Here is a 26,600-nt window from a genome sequence, read left to right as displayed (position 1 = left end):
CCTGTGAGTCTCCGAATTCCTCTATCAATTAGCTCAAAAATAATGTCGACGTTGAGCTCCATTTTTTCCCTTATATACTGTTTTAATATCGTTAAGCTCATGTTTTGTTGTGATTTGTGAGGTGCGTTGTGCATTGATTCATGATATGTGTTCAATATGGTTACACTTTGATCTTTGCTTAGTATGGTTTCATAGTGGTTGTTGTCTTTCTTTGATTAATCATGAAATTACATTACTTAAATAAGTTGTGGGGTGATATTGAAAGGATAAGAATCGGGATTAAGTTAATTAAATTGGCAATGAAGGAATTTGGCTTGAGAACATGATTTAGTTGGTTTCGTTTTCGCCCAATTTGGACTGTTTAGGAGCAAAATTTATGATAACATCTTGGGTGTTAGGAAAACTTTGGGTCCATTTATACTAAAGTTAAAGGTTAGGTTACAATACAATAATAAGTTTAGTTTGTTGCGTAGGCTATAAAGAATTAACAAATGTAAGTATCGATAAAGAATCTACAAATGTAAGTAATGTGTCATCATTTGCTTTCTCACTACTTGTTGTGTACTGGAACGCCCTGGCACGAATCCGAATTGATTCTCGGAAATGGATACCCCCCTCACCCTCATATGTACCACTCTCTTCCAAATCTTCAGAGCGTGGGTTAGCAGCTTGATCCCCCTATAATTATTGCAGTTTTGAATGTCTCACCTATTCTTGTACAACGGGATCATTGTACTCCACCTCCATTCGTCGGGCATTCTTTCTGTCTTAAAACGACATTAAACAACCGATTCAGCGACTCCAGCCTGAGCTCTTCCAAAGTTCCATTGGGATCTCGTCAGAACCGGTTGCTTTCTAATTGCTCATCCTACGAATAGTCCCTTAACCTCCTCAACCTTTATACACCTAGCTATAATACCCAAACTCCCAAGGACTATCGCAGTGCTCCAAATCAGTCAACACATAATGAACGAAATTCCAACATTACTGAGCTGCATAGTAGTTGATAATTGGTAGAAAATTCTAATGTAAACTAATCAAAATTTCATCCACGAAACTTTGAATATTAGTAACATGTATACTTCACTAATTATTCCCTCCCTTTTTACAAGAATCCATTGATCAGTACTAACTCAAATTCCATGGGAATTAATTCTAAGAGGATCAGGGAAACTGAAAACTTGTTTGCCCTGAATTTTGAGATATAATCCATCAGTTTTTGCATGTCATTCACATCTATTATGCCCACACCTCTGAGAATCTCTGGTATTATTAAATAAAACAAACTTACCACGTAATTTATCAATATTTATCAGTATGCAAGAGACAAGTAGCATCTGCGGGTTGCTTAAGGTTATTAAAGTTCATTGGAAAATCGTCAGATTGTGAAAAAATCACTGTCTAAACCTTCAATTATATAGTGAGTTCCTAAAGGACCTGCCTATTCATTGTTGATGAGTACAATAAACTGTATAGAATGAATCAATGAACATGAATATAAAGTCAAAAGAATTAAAATTATGGACAAATGTAATTAAAAGGACTTCGAATTTTCTTCTTCTTCTTCTCATCGTTTGTTCTTTTAATCTTTTTGCTAGCCTATATGAGTGAAAGCATCAGCCTTATAGAAAACTTAGGGGGAACAGAATCTAGCATTTGCATACTAATATGTATATTATGCTCCCTTAAATTTCATTTATGCAAAGAATAGGATGATTTGGGTACTTTATATTATGGCGAAGTCATAGTGGAGTAATGTTAACAATTATGTCCTTGTGTATTTTCTTTTGTCAAAATTATAATTAATTCCCTCTAGTTTTTCAACTTAAAATCAATCTCTTTGTAGCTATTTCAAAAAATGTAAAAAATGATTTTCTCAAAGGATTGTTTGTCCATCCATCAAAACTAATATGTAGGGGGGGAAATCAGTATTTCGTGACAGGATTTTTGGTCCTATGAAAAGTAGAAAATGCCTTGAGTTGGTATTTTAATGCACGCTAAGTTTTTAAAACTTCTTCTACTTCTTTTGGTAGACCAGTTGTCTGATGTGCTTTAGGGGAAACAATTGAGCGAACTTAAAGGGTATTTAAATTAAAAATAAAAAATTAAAATTAAAAAATTGGGAAAACAACACAAAATACTCCTAAAAAGCAAAAATTTTACTCGCCCCATGCCCCATCTAAACTAATTTCGCTTCTTCCTCAACCGGCCGAAAATATTTACCCAAGTATCCTCTCGCCCAAAACCCTTCTTCCATGATACTATCACAATATATTTATATATCATGATGGTACCATGGAGGACTACGAGAAGGACTGAAACAGTCCTACATGATACCATCTCAGTATGTTTATATACCATTATGGTATTACAGAGGACTTCAAAGTGTCTCCTTGAAGGACTGAAATAGTCCTCCACGATACCATTACAATATATGTATATGAAATGATGGTATCATAGAGATTCTTTTTTAGAAAAGTGTGTCATTTGAATAAAAGAATATGATACCATCTCTGTATATTTATATACCATGTTGGTATCATAATTTTGGGGCATTTAGGATAAATAGTTTGAGGGCATGAAGGAAGTGGGGCGGGTAATTATTTTGTTTTTCAAGGGCAGCGACGCTCTTTCCTCAAAAAACTATACATGGAGTGTATTTTGATAAATGAGGCTTAAGAAGGAAAATCTTGAATCTCAAAATAAACTTAGGTGTCACTGCAATTTACTCCTGCTTGTCGATTTCATGTAACGTACAGGTGACGTTCAAAATTTTCCTCTATTATCCTCTGTTATTAGAAGAGGGATGGCATGGGTCTCGATATATGATCATAACAAACTAATGCGGATTAATTATACTTGAAAATTTTAGTTAATTCTTTTTTGCCCATCTAAAGAATTTAAAAAGTGACCACAAAAAGAGTTTGCACAGATTCAAAAAGGGACGATATATTAGGGGTGCAAACACAGAATTCATCAGTAGTTTCGTTAAACTGAAAAAGTTAAGGATATCGGAAGCTCATAGGTTCAAATCCCATGGAGTATGAACACTTCTACCCTAGAAAATGACAGTGTGGTCTCACCAAAAGTGTCTGATCTTGAATTTTTGTTCCTGCTTGACAAAATTCTTAAAAAATGTTGTAACTTGAGAAAACATGTTGGGAAGAACTTTTGTTTTCCATTAGGCATAAGTTGTAGTTTTTGCCTATAAGGTAGAACTTGTGGTCAATTGAGAGGGTTCACTGTCTTGAAATATCCTGAACTTCTGCCTTATAGGCAAAAACCAAAACGTATGCCTGATGGGCAACAAAAATTTTACGTATGTCTTCTGCCTTATAGACAAAACTAATTTATGTCCACGACTTATGTATGGGTGGGCAACAAAAGCTTTGCCTAGCGAATCTTCTGAAATGGATGCTATTTTTAAAAGCAAATAGTTACGCGGGGCAAAAAAAAAATGAAGACCACCCTTTATAGAGGCCATTTGTGAACTTAACCTCTACTACCCTCCTCCCAACTTAAATACTGCATTCTACTTTGTGGCCTAATTGAAATGTTTTATTCGTCACCAAAGATCCAAGTCAGCACCCGCAAAAAACTCTTGATTCCTTGTGGCCGTCTTTCGAGTCACGAAAGCATACCATTGTAAATGTCGCTGTAGTGCCCGATCATGGTGTTACCAATTGAACATCTTATTATACCTTGTGACATATGGTTCTTCGAGGAGTTACACCCACCACAACAAAAGGGTCAAGGTGTGCTTCCTACACTAAGAAGTGGCCCACCTATGCCACGCGCGTGCCTAACTTACACATCATGCGCTTCGTCCTTACCACTAAACCAATACCCTAGGTGTATCAATGGAGTATTTTAGCATCCCCAAACTTGCTAAAACTCATAATCTGGATAAATCAAGGAAGATTTAAAAACAAGTAGCAAGTCTTAAATTAGGGACGAACAGAAGTGGCAACCATCCCCCCCCCCCCCCCCTAACTTAATACTTGCCTCCTTCAAAGAAAAAACGATTTTCACTAATAGCTATTCTAAAATGATCATTACGTATGGTTCATTCTTTAACTGCTCTGCCCCAAACACCCCCCCCCCCCCCTCACAACCCAAAAAAGAAGACTTCATTTGTTGAGTCTTCCCTGTATGAGTAGTGATGTATAGAAAGGGGGAATTATAAAGATTCAAATATAAGTGTCATTGTTCTCCTTTAATCATTTTACATTGTACCAAAATTGCAAGGAGATCAAACATCCGGTCCCCCTGGTTTTGTGGCAAAACCTGGCTGTCAAAACATCCATCACCCGGGTGACTCTTTGTTTATGAAAACAGGGCTATCCGAACCATCACACAATTCAACTATTACACCAGGAACTCTCTACTACCAGCAACACAGATATGGCGTAACTCTGTCCATCAAGGTTTAGATGGGGAGAACCAACATTTAATCTCGATTAAGATTTTAACCACAATCTCTCATCATCTTAATGATTAACTATAGGAGTACTCAACAGGAGAAACACAAATCCGAAAAATGCTAGTCTATAAATTACTCAATTTAATAAGATTTACAGGCTATAGGCCCCTCTTCGTAAAAGGCAGAGAGGAGGTTCTGAATGAATAAATGACTCCCCTTTATGGCTACTGTAAATCCAGAGGTAATTACCAACTGGTGTATTTCAAACCTAGCTAAGCTTTCCAAATGTACAGTTAGCTTGCCCTATCCAAGCTATTCAAATGTACAGTTCACTTGTAAGGAACCGTCAACAAAAAGGAGGAGAAGTATATGGCCACACCCTCTTCATGATGCGAAGGAGGGTATGGCAGCGAGGATTCCAAGTCCAGACAATAGAATACAAAAATCGGTAGGTTCAGAGTTCATCAATCAGAACTCCTAAATATCCAGCACAGGAATTGAAGTCAGTTTCCTCTTGGTAGATGCATTTTCATCTCCAAGCCAAAAAGATAAATTACCAAGCCAGCAGAGAAGATCCTACAAACAATTATCATGTGGTTGAATCCTCATTTTTGTAGTAGAAGTAACCACTATTCCTCCAATGTGGGTTCGACTCCCTATTCAGTGTCTGAATCAATAGTCAGATACAATATCGGTCTTACAGAATGACGTTGGCGAGGAAAATTAAACGGACCATCTGATCTTTCTCTACCGCTCTTCTTTGATACTCCGTCATTCATGCCAAGAAGCAATGAAGCTGCGCATAGAGTTGCATTATTAAATAAGTTCAGATAACTTCAACAGAAGGACAATGAAAGAAGAATACTTCTGACAACATCTCTTATCTCACATAGAAACATTTATCATGCGCATTGGGAACTACTTCAAAAGGTAATAATAGCATAGGAGTTCCACAAAACTACTCTAGGTGCGTGTATGTGCTCGTATTAGAGTTCTAAACTTACTATATTATGCATCCAAACATGACTAGTCACAGAAAAAATAATTATGGTTAAAAAACGGCATAATACATAAATAGGCCCTTAAACTTGGCTTCAGCTGGCATGTATGCCCTTCAACTTTGGGTGTGCACAAGTAGGCACCTCAACTTGTATAAAGTTGAACAAGTAAATACAAATGTTGGTGTGGCATCGATGTGGCCTTCCAATAATTATGTACCACGTCAGTGCCATGTCATCATTTGTGTTTACTTGTTCAACTTTATAGAAGTTGAGGTGTCCACTTGTGCACAACCAAAGTTGGAGGGCATACTTGCTAGCTGAGGTCAAGTTTAAGGGCCTGTTTATGTATTATGCCTAAAAAAAATATATGTTGTATTTACTCCTAATAATATTTGTTGCAATCAAAAGTACTAGCCCACAGTGTAAATGCATATATAATATGAATGTTGACATTTCTTCTATAAATACGGAAATACCATTGTCACCCAATGAGTCCAACGAAGAGTCTTTGGTTTGCGACAGCTTCCCTGAGCTCAACCCATTTGCAACTTCAAAATCCCCACCTGCGCCAAGCCTAAGTGAAGTCCAATCCTCAGTATGAATGTCAGTTGACACACCTGGCTGATGCCCCATATCCGCCTCAACTGATGCAGCCAATGGTTCTATAATAGGAAGAAATATCTGAAGTGGTAAGGGATCCTTACAGCCAAATAGGGGATTATTAACTAAACTATCATTCATTTCAGCATTCAGACGATCAACAGAAGATTCTGGACGAAGAGAACAAGATCAAATGCCAGTGTCTATAGCCAACAAGTAGCCATTAAAATCTACTACTAAAGAACTTGAGACATCAGTATCTGAACCAAATAAACTCGGGGCCTCCTGGTTAACAGTAGGCAAAGACCACATATTCATCCCAAGTTCATAATCATTTGCATTGAACAACCCCAGACTTGAATTCCCATCATTAACAAGTGAATGGTCATCCTGGCAAGAATCTGAAATTCCTTTAGGCCTACTGAGAAAAAAGACTTTAGGTGCATCAGTATAGTTGTTATTGTAAATAGATGCAGAAAAGATAAGTGGCTCATTTTCTTCGTCAGAATCACTTAGGACAATAACTTCAACATCTCCAACTGGTGCTGGGGGATTACGGTCATTACAACTATATGCTGGCACAAAATTTGGAGAAACGGTTTCAGGCTCAAACCCATTGTCAGGGAAGTCAAAGTTAACATCACCATCCTGATTAACACTGGATCTTCACCTTTCTTGCCACTCCCAGTAGTACTGTTGCTCATGGGAATGATATCTTCAATATGATTTTCAAAGTTCTCTCTAACACTATCTCCATATGGAAATGTCTGCATAGCTTCAGGTTTGCTGATTTCCCACAAACCATTTTGTTCTTCTTCAACCCAGCTTTTAGTGCACCGGGGCTTGAGTTTGGAACCAAAATGACACATTAAAACAGGGGTTGAACCAAAATACCCCCAAAAAAAGTGTGACAAAAGTACCTTTAACGTAGTATTTTATTGAGTTAAAGGACTTAACCGAAACGGCGCGGTTAAGTCCTTTAGCACAGTAAAATACTACGTTAATGGAGCTCTTCCTTTTTTTTTATTTTGGTTAAACTCCTCCTCCTTTTACATTTTCACACATTTTTACGTACTTTAGCCATAGATTAATCATGCTTCAAGACTCCGAAACTTGGATATTTTATATAGAACCTTACTTATTTTTGTGCGATTAATAAGATAGGCTCAATACATCAAGGATAAGCAAAACATTGGATTATCATTTTAGTGGTTGAAAAGTGCTCAAAGTTCATTTTTGTTTGAAGACTTGTTGTCATTACTAGCTTTAAGTAATTTATGTTTTAGGGTTTAGATTTAAGCATGTTATTTTTTTAGTCAAAATTGCATCATTCATATGAATCTCAAAATAATTAAATTGCATCATTCATAACAATATAAAAATATTTAAACTTGTTCATCAATAACAAACCCAAACTTGTTAAAATACAATCAAAGAAAGAAAAAACTTAAAACACATTCATCAATTCATGCCCTTGAGCCATCACCGCGAGATCTGCCACCACCACGAAAGTTTCCTCCGCCACGAGAGGTACTTCCACCATGAGATGTGTTTTGACCACCATGCCATAAGGGACACTTACGCTTATCATGACCATCATAATTGCAAAATGAGCATTTTCGAGTGTATCTCTTTGGTGGAACATCCATTTCATTAGGAATACGGGAGTATGCATTCTTTTTTAATTTGCAACCATGGAAAATGACTCCGGTGGCCAATAACTCTCACTACCAAGTGGGTAGAACATTTCATCATACGTTCTTTGCATAATTTTCAAGTGTATATTCCTTAGCCACGTGCGTGGAGGTGTTCTTTCTGTAGCACCTCAGACTTTTAACTTAAGCCTTGACCATGATCCCAGACTTAGGAAACTAGATAAAAATGTGAGAATTGGAAATTTCTCTTCAGCTATCAGATGTGGATTTACGCCCCAGAATATGGACCATAAACAAGTATACGACCCGTATTTCAAGTCGTAAAGTGACACCCAAAATCACTGTGCATTCTGGAATTTATCTGGTGGAATTTCATATTGTTAAAAACGGACCGTATTTTGAATACGGCCCACAAAGTGTGATCGTATTTAAGGAGGAAACAAAATCCAGTGATTCTATTTGAAACATGTTGAATTACGGTCCAAGTTTACGGACCATAAAATCAGTTTACGGACCGTATTTCCCAGCCCGCACCAGAACCTATAAATGCCAGCCTTTAGTTATTTTATTTCGTTTTTCATAATTCCAAGCCCTAGAAATGAAGTGTTCTTCTCCCAACAATCCAAAACAACAAGGTAAGTCATTCCAAACTCTTCCAAATCAATTCTATCATATATGCTCTTAATCTAATCATGAAACCATGTTCTTAACATAGGGTTTTCAAGAAAACCCAATTAAAGAGCATAAAGAGCAAAACCTTGGAACTCTTTTTCCAAGACCAGATTATTATTCAAGTTTGAGAGCAATTCCAGGTAAGTTAAGCATACTATCTACATGAGGAACATTGTTTAATCATCCTCATACCTCAATTATAATAATTCTTAGAAATCCAGCCAGTTCATGATTTTGCCCTAGTTCTTGATTTTCATAACCTAGGGTTAGAGCTCAGATTTTTTTATTGTGTTTATACTTATTATGCATGCTATGGACCCTAGCTTAATCTAAAAGACTTGTAATTCAATCTATGAGTCTCAGAATGCAGTCTAAGTCATCAGTCAAGTTACAGAGCCAGTAGTCAGTTTTACACCTGTTGCTACATGTTCGATTGGGCCTAAGGCCATAATTATGATTCATATGCATATATAATTATTATGGGCCTGAGGCTATAACTTTGAGATCTCATTATTTATTTGGCCTGAGGCCATAGTTACATGATATTTTCATAGTTGGTTTCTATACAGATCAGCTCATGATATGAGAATTCAGTTTCATTATGCTTGATTGTTCATATCCCTTATTATCTCTTCAGTTGCTTATCATACTTGTACAATTCAAATGTACTAACGTCCTTATGCATGGGCCTGCACTTCACGGTGCAGAGTCTGACTTTCAGGAGGATACAACAACCGCTTAGCTTCCAGCGCTTTGAATACATCAACTAGTTGGTGAGCCCCTCTCATCCAGGGCTTCCCGTCTATTCCCAGTTTTTCGAGTATTAATTAGTTCATTAGTATTTGAGGCATGTCAAGGTCTTGTCCTGACCTACTTATTCTTTGAGTATTTTGATCATAGAGGTTTCATAGACACAAACTTTAGTCAGTTATGTTGGTTTTGCCTCACAACATTTATTTTCGCATTCTTTATTATCTTTGGGTTAGTGCATTCTCTTGATTCGTATTATATCTTGCATGCTTCCATGATATAACTGTTAGATTCAGTAGCCATGGGTTCGCTCGGTCATAGACAGTCAGGCATCGAGTGTCGTGTCGCGCCCAGGCCATGGTTCGGGGCGTGACAAAGCGTAGTATCAGAGCAGCTAGGTTGGTTCAGTGTCGTAGGGAGTCTATGAAACCGTGTCCAGTGGGGTCTCCTTTATATGTATGACGGCCGCATGCATATAAACAGCAGACCACCAGGACATATTAAGGAAGTATCACTTCTTCGGATTCTAGATCATGCAACTAGAGCTATAACTTCAGGATGTCATCCTAATTCTTGCGTTTACGTAATTTCAGACGATTATGGCTCCAAAGAGAAAGACTACCAACAGATTAAGGGCAGCTTCTAACGCTGCTCGTCGTGAGCCTATCCGAGCCAATTCCGATCAGATGCCTACACCAGAGACTACTCCTACTGCTCCAGCTCTGACAAAGATTCCGGCTCCTCAGACCGGAACAACTAATGTGGATGTTGGGAGTGTTTTTGCAATGCTCACACAGTTAGTGGCTGCTCAGGCCTAGCGTCAGGAAGCGGGGTCTAATTCTGGAAATCATGGAGAATCCTCTAGGGCTAAAGAGTTCCTGAGAATGAAGCCCCAGTCTTCTCGGGGACAAAGAAGGAAAAGGACTCTCAAGATTTCATTGATGGTCTTCAGAAGATTTATAGAATGATGACTGTGACGGAGACAGAAGTAGCTACATTTGGAGCTCACTGGCTGCAAGGAGTAGGAAATGCCTGGTACGAGACCTGGGAATTATCCCGAGGTAATAATGCTTCTGATGCCACATGGGATGAGTTCGTAGAGGCTTTCCTAGACCATTTTATGCCTGTTGAGGTACGAGAAGCCAGAGCTGAGCAGATCTTCAAGCTCAAACAGAATGGGAGGACTGTTCAGGATTACTATTTGGAGTTTATGAGTCTGAAAAAATATTCTACTGAGCTTGTTCCTAACATGAGGGCTAAAGTAAGGAGGTTTGTCACTAGTCTTGATTCTCACTTATATGATGGGGCGAATATTGCAGCCCAAAATGGAGGTATGATTATCTCCAAGGTATTGGCATTTGTGCAAGGAAATGAAATGAGGCTCAAGGAGGAGGAAGTTATGCAGAAAGAGAAAGACAAAGAGTTTAACAAGAGGGTTAAGTCAACCGGGCAGTTCAGCGGGAATAGTGGAAAGAACAGAACATTCTTCAACAACAGGTCATCTGGACCCGTTCCTTCATCAACCAGTGCTCCAGTTCCTAAGTTTAGAGAGGAGAAGAGAGGAAGCTTTCGAGCATCAGTGTCACGCCCTGAACCATGGCCTGGGCGTAACACGACACTCGGTGCCTGACTGCATGTGACCGAGCGAACCACATGGCTTGCCGAATCATCATGAGGCATACATGAGAGGAATTATAACGTGAAGTGCATAATGAGCTTTTGTAAAACATAGTAAGTCATAATATTAAACATAAGTACTTGGTAAAGTCATGAATGCGGACAATATCATAAATGAGACAAACCGGCTAACCAACTCTGGAAGTCTAGCATGACACTTGCCTTGTTTATGAAACCTCTAACATGAGTCTGAAACACGTAACATACTTGCTAGGACAAGGCCCCTAGCATACCTTTAGATGTAAACCTAAATAAAGAAAGACAATGCCTAAACCCCGAATGAGCAGAGGCGTCGTCTTGTAAATCCATACCTGCATCGTGAAATACAGGCCCCCGGGCAATAAAAGGGGACGTCAGCACATTGAATGTACTGGTATATAAAGCAACTGAAAGAAATAACATGGGACATAGAATAACATGATAAGAACTGAAACTGAAAACCTAGACATGAACATGAGCATGAGCATAGGTACATATATATATATATATATATATATATATATATCATGAGTAAAACATGGTAAGTAGGGAGAGCATTTCATAAACCGACAATATAATATCACCATGTGGGTACATGGAGTCTGGTACCTCACCGGACCAGCAGAGCCCCTATACCTTGCCAGGGTATAAGGTGGTAACGTGCCTGATGGATCCATTCAGTGTAAATTAAGGAATCGTCCTAACTGGGCGGAGCGATCCTTGTCCTACGGTGGCTACGAAGTTTCAGGCTATCTGAGCCTTCTCGGTAACTTGTGCAACTCCCAAAAACATGAACATGATATAATTGGCTAAGAAGCCCGTGACTTTCGTGACATAACTTGTAAATAGCTTGTAATCATAATTTCACGAAATAACTTGTAAACATGGTGTCATGAAATAACTTGTATTTAGCATGTATGTATCTTGAATCATGGCATGAAGATAATTATATAATACAACTCCATGAAAACTTGTAGACATGTAGGGTATTCATGAAATAAGCATTTTTATTTAAAAACATGTATGCAAGAACCCATGGAATACGAGATATGGGTGTTCATGGATTACGGACAAATTCTCAATAATCATATGGAGTTATTAAGAACACAATGATTGAATAATAGCAATTCATACATAATATATTCATGGACATGGGCCTAGGGTTGTTATGAGCATGGTGTAGAAACCCTAGTTTTCGTAAAGATTCATACTTTATGGATTAAGAGGCGTGGGGAAGAATAATGATATTCCCACACGTAGATAGCAACTCTACATACCTTAATCACTCCAAAACATGAAGAAAAGTCTGAATCTTTGAAGAAGAATTCCAAAAGCTTTGAATTTGAAACCTTGAGAAGAGTTTTCACAGATTTTCGTAGCTACTGTTCGTGGCTCAAATGGTACTTCTGCGGACCTCTAAATCCAATCTCCACCGTTCATATTTTATACTTACGTGTTACGAACGCTCAGTTAAAATTTGGGCTCGATCCAACGGTTAGATTATCGGTAAACACTAAATTAATATGGCTGGTTGGAATGAAATTCAATCAGAAAAATACTAGAGTTTTCTCCAACTTTTTTACAACTCTTGATTTTTATAGGGTAACGGGATGGATGGATTTATTCTAGTATTTATAAATAATAAATCTTGTAGAATACAAATGTTCTTGGTTAAAATATTTACCTTGGAGGAAACTAGATTGCCAAACCAAATTCTTGAAGGTTTCTTGATTTTTCTTGATTGCAAGAATGACTTTCTTGAAAGATTGAAGTGTCTAGGTTCTTTAGGGATAGAAGTAGAGAGAAAATGAATAGTCTCTTAGGGTTTATAATAGTGTTATGGAAGTTTTTGTTTCATAAAATAATAAAATAGGGAGTCCCAATTCGAGTAGGAAAAGGCTAAAAAACGTAACCTAAAATCTGAAAATTCTGCTCTAACCAGCGTTAGTAAAATAGACATAACTCTTAGTATAGAGCTCTGTTTGAGCTCCACAAGATACCGTTGCAAAGCTATCACAAAGGGATACAAATTTTATGTTTTAGGTTTTCTCAAATTCCTAAATTCACTATCCGAAAACCGGCCATAAGTACAGAATGTCTCAGACTTAAACGAATTTAGAAGGCCTTAAGAACTTCACTTTTTGGTTTGACTTCAAAATGATTGTTTATCACCTGAATGGATTCACATAGCTAAAATATCATCTTTATACTAGTTTCATACATTCACATCTAACTCAGATTTACGGGATGTTACCGACATGGTTTAGTATGAGAGTGCGAGGTGTTACAGTCAGGCTCCTAATCTAAAGGAAATTCGAACAGTCATGGCTTCCACCCGGTTTGTAATACTTGTGGGAAGAGACATTCAGGGACATGCCGTTCGGGCATGGATGGTTGCTTTTGATGTGGCCAGTCAGGTCACTTTTTGAGAGATTGTCCATTTGCTAAGAAGGGTACAGGTGGGACCATAACTCAGTCCACCAATTCGGTTGCAAACAAGAACACTCAGGCTCAATCAGGTAGAGCCCCAGCGAGATCAGGGAATGCAAGTGGTGGTCCAAACCGCTTGTATGCTTTAGGTGCTCGATAGGATGCTGAGGGTCGTACTGATGTTGTCACAGGTACAATCACCATTTTCAATTACGATGTTTTTGCACTCATGGACCCAGGATCCACCCTTTCTTATGTAACCCCTGTTATTGCTAAAAAGTTTGGAGTCAAACCAGAACCATTTTCCAAACCTTTTGAAGTGTCTAACCCTATTGGTGAGGCAATTCTAGCCAAATATGTGTATAGGTGTTGTCCGGTGCGAGTGTACCATAAGTTGATGATAGCAGACCTTCACGAGTTAGAAATGGTAGACTTTGATATGATCATAGGGATGGATTGGCTATATTCTTGTTATGCGTCAGTTTGTTGTCGGACCAAAACAATCAAATTTGAATTCCCAAATGAGCCAGCCTTAGTTTGGTCCAGTAATTCAGTAGCACCCAGAGGTCAGTTCATCTCTTATCTGATGGCCCGACAAATAATTTCCAAGGGCTATATCTATTATCTAGTCGGGGTTAGGGATGCAGATACCCAAACCCTGACTCTTCAGTCAGTTCCAGTAGTCTGTGAGTTTTCGGACGTCTTTCCAGAAGATCTTCCAAGAATCCCTCCTGATAGGGAAATAGAGTTCGAAATTGATATACTCCCTGGACCTAAGCTTGTCTCTATTCCGCCATATAGAATGGCTCCAGCAGAACTCAAAGAACGTAAAGCTCTGTTAAATAACCTCCTAGATAAGGGATTCATCCACCCCAGTGTTTCTCAATGGGGCTCACCAGTTCTATTCGTGCGAAAGCAAGATGGTTTCTTCCGTATGTGTATAGACTATCTCCAACTTAACAAAGTCACTATCAAGAACAGATATCCCTTCCTAGAATAGATGACTTATTTGACCAACTTTAGGGTGCCCAGTTTTATTCTAAGATAGACCTCAGATCTGGTTACCATCAGCTTAAGGTCGAGGAAAAAGATATTCCTAAGACAGCTTTCAGGACCAGATATAGGCACTATGAGTTTTGTGTCATGTCTTTCGAGTTGACGAATGCGCCAGCAGCCTTCATGGATCTTATGAATAGGGTGTTTAAGTTGTATCTTGATCTCTTCGTGATTGTCTTCATCGATGACATTTTAATATACTCCCGCAGCGAGTCAGATCATGCTCAGCACCTCAGAGTAGTGTTGCAGACACTTAAGGACAGTGAGCTATTCGCAAAATTTTCCAAGTGTGAATTTTGGCTCAAGTACGTGGCATTCTTAGGCCATGTTATTTCCGGAGAGGGTATTCGAGTTGATAACACTAAGATTGAGGCTATCAAGAGTTGTCCCAGACCTATCTCTATTTCAGATATTCATAGTTTCTTGGGTCTGGCTGGTTACTACAGGCGTTTCGTAGAGGGATTTTCCTCCATCTCAGCTCCATTGACTAGATTGACTCAGAAGAAGTCTAAGTTTCAGTGGTCAGATCCTTGTGTCACATCCCTACCAGGAGAATGACGAACTCCGACCCGTAGGCCAGGAACCACTTGACTTATCCGTTACTTTGAACATTATAAACCATAACTCGAAGATCACCTGCACGCAGAAAACGCCCAACATAGGAATATCCGATCATTCAGCACATATGTTCATATGCGGACCGACAAGGTCGCCACATCATAACGTATATCATAAAGCCGACAAGGCTAACAGTAAAGTATCAACAGCTCAAAATAAGGCCGGCAAGGCCACCAATATATTATACAACAATATGAACCGTTGGAGTTATAAAACATCTAACTATACACACACGTCTACGAGCCTCTACATAGAATACAAATGATCATAAGGACAATATCAAATAGACATTCGTAGCCTCGTAATCTACATATACAACCATTCATACTATTGTTAGGCTCATTGTCATACGCTCGTCATAAACCCTTAATTTAAATCCATTTAGAATCTGCCAAAATTCGGGCAGCATCTCCCCTGTTTATATGCCTAGTCCGAAATAACAATCCAATGACCAACAACAACAACAATAATACCAACATCACAACAACATTATAAACACCCATAGGCTCCATAAAACATCCCACACAATGTTTTCCAAGTTTCTCAACTATCCAACTTGTTATACGACTACTTAATAACTTTATCTCCATAAATAAACTTAAATTACTATTAGTAAGGAGAGATTCATACCTTATTCTTAATAGAGCAGAAATATCTTCAATATCTACTTTGAATCCAATCCAATTCCCACACAACACAAAATTATAATTGTGACTACACGCTGCCTGGACCTCAATTAATATTCCGTCACTTGAAATTACGGAAAATCCTCACTTTTATGAGGTAAATATACTCTCTTTTGCTTGCTGATTTTTCTGGAATATTTGGGAGATTATTATGACAAAAAAGAGGGATTTTAACCCTTTTATAGGTGCGTAAAGTCGGTTGCACTGTAGCAGTTACTGTAGCGCACATTTATGCTCTATCGGCCTAACTTGTAACGTCCATAATTCTCTACTCTAATGTTGTATCAACGAGCGGTTTATTGAGTTGGCAACTAGACTCGACGAACTTCATTCTAGGCTTTTGAAACACCTTAAAACACCCCATATACTTGGAGATATACCCCTCCAAAGTTGACCCAAAATTCTGTCTTTAATTCTGCCAACTTGTTCCAAATTTTCGACAAACTTATTTTCGTTGATTTGCTTGGTCCTGGAATATTCCCAAGTCCCCCTACATGATATTTATCATTTATTATAATTGATAATGGTCATGTTCTTGTGTTTCAAGATTGTCCTTCCCGGTTACGACTTATGGGGTCGTAATTCATCCTTTACTTCATTGTTACGTACTTCCCATGGCTTGTACCTTACAAACCATCATGGGACGTCTCCGATACTCCATTACTACAGTGATGTACGTGGCATGCTCATGCTCTGAAAGTACGGGGTATAATATTCTCCCCCCCCCCCCCCCCTCAAAAACATTTGTCCTCGAATGTTGAGGTAGAGTTTGCTCCGAGGTAGATGTCAATGTTCTTACCTATATTTGTCAGTATTTACTTTACTTACTTACAATCTTACTTGCTCATTTAAAACTGAACTTATCCAAATTACGCAGTTTATCCTTCTTCTTTTGTAGCCGAAATTTATGCTCGTACTCAAGGTCGTCCCTTCCCTTATTATCTGTCTATCTACTAACTCTTTATGCTTTATCATTCTCATTGTCTATTCAGCCTCCGTTGTTTACATTCTTGTATGCTCTTTTATCCAGTACTTACCACATACTTTTATCCAATTTTGATCCCATATTCTTTTTATTCAGAAATTCTTGCTCTCTTCGATCTCCACGTATCTTTCTTACGTTTTATAGATGTCCCAGGCCTTTGTCTTCTTAGAGTTTACTTATTCTTATTCTTCCTCCCTTAAAGATAACCTCAAGACTGGTCACAATTTAGCATCATTTGCTTTCTATAGCAATCGAATTAATCTTTGCAAAACTTTATCTGTCAACTAGTTTAACACCGAAGTGTCTCGCTTAATTTCTCTTTCCTTCAATTGGACTTCTAGCACTTGGATAACTAACGGTAATTCTTGTAATTATATCAAAAACATCTCAAATCACTTCTTTAATGATTCATTTCCTTTAATTTACTCTTAAAGTTTGTGATCCTTAGTTCAGCTAATAAATTAGGGGTTAATTCAGAAGTTTGTCGAAGAATAACCAAGATTCCTAGTCATGCAGCGAATTCGAATCTTTTCATTCTTTCCTTTATCTGTAACCTTCATTCATCCCTTTTCCAATAAGAGCCATCATGTTGCTTGTTCCACGAGGTTTCATTGTCGCCTGCTCGTTCCAATCAAATGTGATATCCTTTGATCATTTCCTTTGGGGTTCTCCTTCTACTTTTAACCTTTGCTTGACTCTCACTTAATACGTCTTTCCCATAGTTTGACGCACTCATCTATCATTTCGGTTTATCAATCAAGCGGATCTCTTAATTCCTTAAATGTCCATCTCCTTTATTTATATCTTTGAATTCTTTTCCTGCAATCTTATCTTCGTCTACTTCTATGATTTCACCTTCCGTTGACTTAGTCCCTCTTGTTTCGTAGCCCTCTATTTCTCTGCTAGTGGACAACTTTCTTATTCAGTTGTGGCACTTTTCCTTGCTCGCTTCTCTAGTGCTACTTTAGAGTATCCCTTTTAGTACTAATCGATTTTACATACATATCATCTCATCTCCTTGTTAATTATTTGGTCTGACTCCTTAACTCCTTCCATTGTCATCATAGTTCCACCTATGGTAGCGCCCAGATAGTTTGTCATAGCATTTCCTTGCTAATGGCGTATTATTCTCATTAATTACTCTACTTCAGATTACTCATCCAATGCGTCAAAAATACCATAGCCAAGGGATTTATATTCAAATGGGACTCAATTCAACCCACACAACAATCCTCAGCACCATTCCTTATACACTTGTATACAATATTTTCTTATCATCGTTTTTATCCCCCATCACAATATTATACTTACAACATACTAATAATCATATCTCAAGCTAATCTGCTATTCAAAATATCTTCAAGTCCATGGTTGAATCTTTCCTCCAATTTCCTTTCCTCAAATGTTAACATATTTACAAAATGACTCATAAGCATGAGACTAAAATAAAATCTTACTTAATCACAACTTCCTTTCAATACGAGTGTGCTTCCCTATTTAAGTCCTTGGCTCTCCTATACCAGCGGCCAATTGAGACTTAACTAGCTTTCATTCTTCTTCAAATATTTATTGTCATCCCCACACCATTTTACTAGCCATTTCATCAGGACGATTATTTATATGGTCCTATGACATATACTCTTCACGATTTATTATAAACGGTGACTTATGATTTCACGATGCATGAGGTATTTCTAGTCTCAGGCAGTACTGCTGTCGCGCTATCCATAGGCATACTGTCTTTCTTTCTTTTGACGATCATTGAATTCCTATAAATATTCCTCTTTTAAAACTCTCATCTCTTCCAGTGCTACGATTTCTCTTTACTAATCTCGAATGTCCCTGATACTTATCCTTGGTCACTTGTAGACCTTCTCACTTCTTCTGTTACCTTTTTGGGGTACATTGGCAGCATATTTAATTGTAATAATAAAATTTCTCTGGTACGAGCGAATCATAGCCCGAAACACAATGTATTGCATTCACAAAACTTATTCCCTTTGATTTGCTAAACCTTCATTATCTTGTCATGCCTCCTTTCCTATGTCTGTCTCATAATATACTTGGATTTAGTCCACTTCCACTTTTCTTTAGCACATCCTTTCGATATTAGTTCATCTCGAATTTCGACTCCTTCAAGCCAGTACATTTCCTTCTTCTGTACTTGGGACTATTCTAATTCGTCTAAGAATATTCTCATATACCAGTAACATTTGAGTATTGACCGTCTTTGGTAGTCATTTGGCTGACCCTAGCGATCTTTCAACTCCTCTAGTCCATATAATGCCGGAGTTACTTTTATTGCATGGTTTGACTTTTTTTTTTTTTTTGCTAACTGGATTCTTGTATCCAGTCAAATGTCCACACATATTGGACTCAACTCAAACCACTTCCTTCTTTCATGCCTAATCGTCCCCTAGGTTAATGAATCAATGGTGACATCAGAATTCGTTAGGCTCCTTATAGAATGCCCGACTATACCATGCTCCTTCAGCCGCAATTTTCCTTCATACCTATCCTTTCGCCAGTACCCTTGAGATTCCTCTTACTCTTGGTTCCCGATTCCGAGTTGGATTTATACCATACCAGTAAAAGTCGAGACTCTCTCTCATTCATTCTCACAATTCGTCCTTTCCTTAATTTGGCTCATAGTGTCCCATAGTTTCTCTTAACTAATTGTTTGTATCATAATCATGCATCATAATCCTTCTAATGTCCCGCCGATTCTTATTCTCATCATGAAATTTTAGTAAAATACACCCTTTTCTTTCTTCCTTCGTTCATTTCTTATTCCCTTTACGATACCATAGCTTGCTCGTATGTATGTCTATTCCTCATATATTCGTCCTGTTTCCTTTATAATCATATCTCTATTCCAAGTCCACTGTCTTATGCCATTACTGTCTACCTTTGGCCAACCTTACTAATTTATTAAGCTTCCTCTTATCGTCGCCGATCACATAACCTCCTTTAATCAATTTATAACCATACTTTCTCGTACTTCTATCCTCAAGGTCCTCCTTGATTTCCTTTGCTCTTAAAGCACTCTTTCCCATTTGCCACTTAATAATATCTACCTGGAAGTTTCCAGAACACTCCACTATGAATACAAACCCATCTTGATCTCGAATAAATATATACTTCTAGGGTGGAACTTTCCCGTACTCGTTAACTTCCTTTCCCAACATAGGAATATCCGATCATTCAGCACATATGTTCACATGTAGACCGACAAGGTCACCACATCATAACATATATCATAAAGCCGGCAAGGCTAATAGTAAAGTATCAAGAGTTCAAAATAAGGTCGGAAAGGCCACCAATATATTATACAACAATATGAACCGGTGGAGCTATAAAACATCTAACTGTACACACACGTCTACGAGCCTATACATAGAATAAAATGATCATAACGACAATATCAAATAGACTGCAGCTCCGAAGTAAGTGCAGTGCTCCTAAGAATTTGCTGATAGAACACCTACCGGTCTGACCGTCTCCCTGCCTACCTGCGGGCATGAGCGCAGCAACCACAAAAAGGGACATCAGTACGAATAATATACTGAGTATGTAAGGCACAAATAACAACATAATATAGATATGAAAGGCAACATGGAATATGAGAGATAACCTGTACATCTGGATGACTCATAAGGCGGTGTCATGCATGCTTAGTCTTTTTAAAAAAATATTTTTATACATATATATAGTACCATGCCCGGCCGTTAAGGCTCAGTGCCATATATATATAGTATCATGCTCGGCCATTAAAGCTCGGCGTTATCATCATTAGCCTGCGCCCGGGCTCCCGCGTCCGCGGCAATATCATAACATGCCCACTGCAGTGGTGTGCACATCTACGTGTCATGCCCGTCCGACTATAGCGCGGCGCGGTGTGAAAAAATACATACATATATATATAAAGCATACGTCAGAGCCCAATCAAAAGCCACAACTATATCAGAGTGACGTAAGTTCGGTAGCCACCGATTATATTATGGATCAATCACTATCGTTTATCCCACCTTGAAGGAACAAGGGTCATAAGGTGAGATTACTAACAATGAAGGAAATTAAGAAATTCCAAAGTAAGCTCAATCAGCTCATAACAATATAAAGCTCATGTAATTGGAAATCTCTATGAATAAAATCATCTCATAATATCATGAAATCCGTATGCCTTGGAGCTTTGATAAATAAATCCCTCATAATCATCGTCATGGTTATCATAAAAAATATTGTCCACCTTTAGCACCATAAAAACTTTAAGAGTCATGAAAATCTAACATTCTTGGAAATGAGGATTTTTATGGAATTCATGCATGGGTTGGTAGGAAAAGAATCATGTCTTTAAAAGAAAGAGGAATAGCCTTAACATACCTGGAAAATAATTTCTCAACTTTCAACTTACTTCCTGTCTTGCAATTCACTTAAGATCATTCATAGCCTCATAATCTACATATACGACCATTCATACTATTGTTAGGCTCATCATCATACGCTCGTCTTAAACCCTTAATTTAAATCCATTTAGAATCTGCCAAAATTCGAGCAGCATCTCCCCTGTTTATATGCCTAGCCCAAAATCACAATCCAATGACCAAAAACAACAACAATACCAACATCACAACAACATTATCAATACCCATAGGCTCCATAAAACATCCCACACGATATTTTCCAAGTTTCTCAACTATCCAACTTGTTATACGACTATTTAATAACTTTATCTCCGTAAATAAACTTAAATTAATATTAGTAAGGAGAGATTCATACCTTATTCTTGCCAGAGCAGAAATATCTTCAATGTCTACTTTGAATCCAAGCCAATTCCCATGCAAGACAAAACTATAATCGCGACTACACGTTGCCTGGACCTCGATTAATATTCCGTCAATTGAAATTACTCAAAATCCTCACTTTTATGACGTAAATATGCTCTCTTTTGCTTGCTGATTTTTATGGAATATTTGGGAGATTATTATGACCAAAAAGAGGTATTTTAACCCTTTTATAGGTGCGTAAAGTCGGTGGCACTGTAGCAGTTACTGTAGCGCACATTTATGCTCTATCGGCCTAACTTGTAACGTCCATAATTCTCTACTCTGATGTTGTATCAACGAGCGGTTTATTGAGTTGGAAACTAGACTCGACGAACTTCATTCTAGGCTTTTGAAACACCTTAAAACTCCCCATATATCTGGAGATATACCCCTCCAACGTTGACCCAAAATTCTGTCCTTAATTCTGCCAACTTGTTCCAAATTTTCGACAAACTTATTTTCGTTGATTTGATTGGTCCTGGAATCTTCCCCAACTACCCATACATGATATTTATCATTTATTATACTTGATAATGGTCATGTTCTTGTGTTTCAAGATTTTCCTTCCCGGTTATGACTTATGAGATCGTAATTCATCCTTTACTTCATTGTTGCGTACTTCTCATGGCTTGTACCTTCGAAAACTTCATGGGACGTCTCTGATATTCCATTACTACGGTGATGTACGTGTCATGATCATGCTCTGAAAGTGCGGGGTGTAACACCTTGCGAGCGCAGTTTCGAGGAGTTGAAAACAAGGTTGTCTTCAGCTCCGGTTTTGACCTTGCTGGAAGGGACCGAGGGGTTCGAAGTTTATTGTGATGCTTCGGGCGTGGGTCTCGGTTGTGTCTTAATTCAGCATGATAAGGTTGTATCTTATTCATCTCGTCAGCTCAAGGTTCACAAGAAGAATTATCCGACTCATAACCTAGAGTTGGCAGCTGTAGTTTTTGCACTTAAGATATGGCGTCATTATTTTTATGGAGTGCATGTTGATATTTTCACAAATTATAAAATCCTGCAGTATATTTTCAAGCAAAGAGAGTTAAATCTTAGGCAGAGGAGATGGCTCGAATTGCTTAAGGACTATGACGTGGATATTCTCTATCATCCAGGGAAGGCGAATGTTGTAGCCGATGCTCTCAGTCGGTGTTCCATGGGAAGTTTAGCTCATGTTGATGCAGATAAGAAAATTATGACCAAGGAAGTCCACCGTTTGGCCAGTCTTGGGGTTCAACTATTCGACTCCGGGGATAGCGGTGTGGTTGTTCAGAATAGAGCCTTTTTCTCTTTAGTCGTTGAAGTTAAAGAGAAGCAGTATAAAGATCCCTACTTGTTGCAACTGAAAGAGGGGATTCACAAGCATAAGAGGATGACTTTCGAACAAGGGGGAGATGACGGAACCTTGAGATATCGAGGCAGATTATGTGTTCCAGATGTAGATGGGCTCAGAGAGAGAATTATGTCTGAAGCTCACCACTCCAGTTATCCCATTCACCCAGGTTCCACAAAGATGTATCACGATCTTAAGGACAATTATTGGTGGAATGACATGAAGAAGAATGTAGCAAATTTGTGGCTAAGTATCCAAATTGTCAGCAAGAGAAAGCCAAACACCAGAGGCCTGGTGGCTTGGCTCAGAATATTGATATTCCCGTTTGGAAGTGGGAGATGATAAATATGGATTTCTTAGCAGGTTTACCTCGTTCAGCTAGGAGGCATGATTCAATTTGGGTGATCGTGGACAGACTTATGAAGTCAGCGCACTTCTTACCGGTTAAGACCACAAATGCAGCTGAGGACTATGCCAAGTTGTATCTTCGCGAAATTGTCAAGCTTCATGGGACTCTAGTGTCTATTATTTCAGATCGTGGTGCTCAGTTCACAGCAAAATTTTGGAAATCCTTTCAGAAATTATTGGGTTCAAAGGTTAACCTCAGTACAGCTTTTCACCCTCAGACAGATGGCCTGGCAGAGCGCACCATTCAGATCCTTGAGGATATGTTGAGGGCATGTGTCCTTGATTTCAAAGGTAATTTGGGATGATCACCTACCTCTTATTGAGTTTGCTTACAATAATAGTTACCATGCTAGTATTGGGATGGCACCGTTTGAAGCTCTTTATGGGCGGAGGTATAGATCACCGATTGGTTAGTTTGAAGTTGGTGAAGCAGAGTTGTTGGGACCAGATATGGTCTATTAGGCTATGGAAAAGGTCAAGTTAATTCAAGAGCATTTGAAGACAGCTCAGAGTCGCCAGAAGTCTTACACAGATGTGAGATGGAGAGATTTAAAGCTTGAAGTTAATGGTTGGGTATTTCTTAAAGTCTCTCCTATGAAGGGTGTCATGAGGTTTGGTAAGAAATGGAAACTTAGTCCCCGCTATATTGAACAATACAGAATTCTACGAAAAGTTGGTCTAGTAGCTTATGAGCTTGAGCTGCCACAAGACTTGGCTACCGTACAACTAGTATTTCATGTGTCCATGTTGAGGAAGTGTGTGGGAGACCCCTCGTTAGTTATCCCGACTGATGACGTAGCAGTCAATGATAGTTTGACTTATGAAGAAGTCCTAGTGAAAATCCTTGATCGTTAGGTTCGCAAGTTGAGAACTAAAGAGGTAGCCTCCGTAAAGGTCTTGTGGAGAAATCAGAAAGTTGAAGAGGCTACATGGGAAGCCGAAGAAGACATGAAGTCCAGATATCCCTATCCTTTTGAAGAATCAACAGAAACCGGTGAAGGTATCGTACTTCCCCTCTCAGATCCTTCCTTCTATAGCTTCCATTATTAGTATTCAGCCTGTTAGACAGTCAGTTTAATAGTTACTCAGTTCAACAGATAATTCAGTCCAGCGCCTTTCAGTTCAGTTTTCATGTGCTCATAACAATTAGTGTGCCCATGTCTCAGCAATCCCTTTTGACCAAAATCCATCATTTGAGGACGAATGATCCCAAGGGGGAGATATTGTAACACCTTAGACTTTTAACTTAAGCCTTGACCATCATCCAAGACTTAGAAAACCAGATAAAGAATGTGAGAATTGGAAATTTCTCTTCAGCTGTCAGATGTGTATTTGCGCCCCAGAATACGGACTGTAAACCAGTATACAGCTCGTATTTCAAGTATTAAAGTGACACCCAAAATCACTGTGCATTCTGGAATTTGTCTGGTGGAATTTCATATTGTTAAAAACGGACCGTATTTTGAAATACGGCCCGTAAAGTGTGATCGTATTTAAGGAGGAATGGAAACCAGTGATTTTGTTTGAAACATTGTCACGACCCGACCCGAGGGCCATGATAGGCACCCAGTGTTAACCCACCCGGGTACCTCTTATCGTACATTCATATTCACATCTAGGTGGACCACATAGCTTATTCATGAATGCTATACATCAATAAAGCTAAACTCATTGGGCAACAACACATTTATACCATCATTGACAACTATGCCCACATCAATATACATAAACCGATGAGACCATTAAAATGATATACAAAATATTAGCCGACAAGGCTTTCAAGACATCTAACCATATACAACTGTCAACGAGCCTCTAAGAAGAGTAAGTAACATCATATAGGCGGGATAGGACCCCGCCGTGCTCATGTATGTACACAAAATAATAATACCCAAAAGTTGTAGCTCCAGATGAAATGGAGCTCCCCTAAGTAGTCCCTGAACAAGAAAAGCTATGGATCAAGCCTGTCTCCCTGGCCACCTGCGGGCATGACGCAGCGTCCACAAACAAAAGGACGTCAGTACGAATATTGTACTAAGTATGTAAAGCATAATCAACATCATAATGGGAGCATAAGAGACAACATAAGAAACAACATAAGATGGGAGAATCGGGAGATAGTAAAGCCATCATCATCATTACTTACTTACTTACTTGTCTTTCATAGGGACCTTCCATTTCTAAAGCATGCTTGTGTACATACATACATATACATTCGTGTTCGTATTTCATATTCGTATCCATACCATACCCGACCATGGAGGTTCGGTGTTTCGCATACTCGGCCATGACAAGGCTCGGTGATCATACATACCTGGCCCTACCAAGGCTCAGTGGTATCCGTACCCAAATGCAGTGGTGTGCGCGCGATAGGTATCATACCCGACTATATAAGCACGGTGTCACGTGATAGTCATACATACTTAGACACGTGTACATAAGGGTCCATAAGTACCATCAACGTCACTGCCATTATCGTTTTTGTTACGTCTATCCTTGGAGGATCAACTATCGTATAAAGGATGCAATGGAGTCATGAAATTATCGAGGATCATGAGTTTAGTAGCTTTGGAGATAGAATAATTTGGAGGACATTATGGAACTCATATATATATATATAGCCAAGGAACCATACCTTATTGAAAGAAGGGTTAGCCTTACATATCTCCTTGTCTTCTCAACTATCTAACGTTCACCGTTGAAGCTTGAAGAATCTACATTTAGAAGGATTCATACCAAGGTTAAGCCTTAATGATACTTTTAAATTCTAACTAGAATAATTCAAAGTCTAATGAAAATTGGGCAGCATTTCCTCTATTTCGTCAACTTCCACCATATCACAAAACAACTCTCAACAACCACAATAACATCCATAATACGCTCATAATATCCAATTCAAGTAATCACATTACACTAAGCCTCTAATATTCACCCCTATGTTCAACTCATACAAGCAACTTCATACCCATTTTAGCACATTTACATATAATTCTCCTTCATCACCATTATCACCTTCCATAACAAGATTATATCCATTTTATGCTAAGAATCATAACTACATGTAGATTACTACTCATAATTATCATAAAAGCTACATTTAAACTCCATTTTCTACTTTCTTCTTCTACCCTAGTCTTTCAACCTCTCTATAGTTCAAATAACACGAAATGATCATAAAACTTACCTTTGATTGAGTAGGAATAACCCTTGGATGGAAATACTTCACTTGAAGAAAAACCCTAGCTTCAATCCATAAAGTTTTCTTGACTCTAGCAACCTCTAAGAGCTTCAATCCATAAAGTTTTCTTGACTCTAGCAACCCCTAAGAGCTTTCTTACACTTGATTCCCTTAGATTAATGATATGAGCCTTGGATCTCCTTTGGATTCTTGTATATGAAATGTAGGGAATGTTCTAGAGACTTGGAGAGAAGTGGAGAAGTGTTAAAATGAAAATAATGAAGTGGGATCACATTTATAGACTTGAAAATAACTGAGCCCGT

At 38.4% G+C, this 26,600-nt stretch overlaps 1 pseudogene; it reads right to left on the bottom strand.

Annotated features, from left to right (window-relative positions):
• Positions 1–4,838: 4,838 nt before the first annotated feature.
• Positions 4,839–26,600, bottom strand: part of LOC132607696 (E3 SUMO-protein ligase SIZ1-like) — a 37,511-nt pseudogene continuing 15,749 nt past the window's right edge.

This window comes from Lycium barbarum, chromosome 8 (assembly GCF_019175385.1).
Source record: "Lycium barbarum isolate Lr01 chromosome 8, ASM1917538v2, whole genome shotgun sequence".
NCBI classification, from domain to species: Eukaryota; Viridiplantae; Streptophyta; class Magnoliopsida; order Solanales; family Solanaceae; genus Lycium; species Lycium barbarum.
Note: the sequence above shows the minus strand (reverse complement) of the source record. Positions and strands in the feature narration are given on the sequence as shown.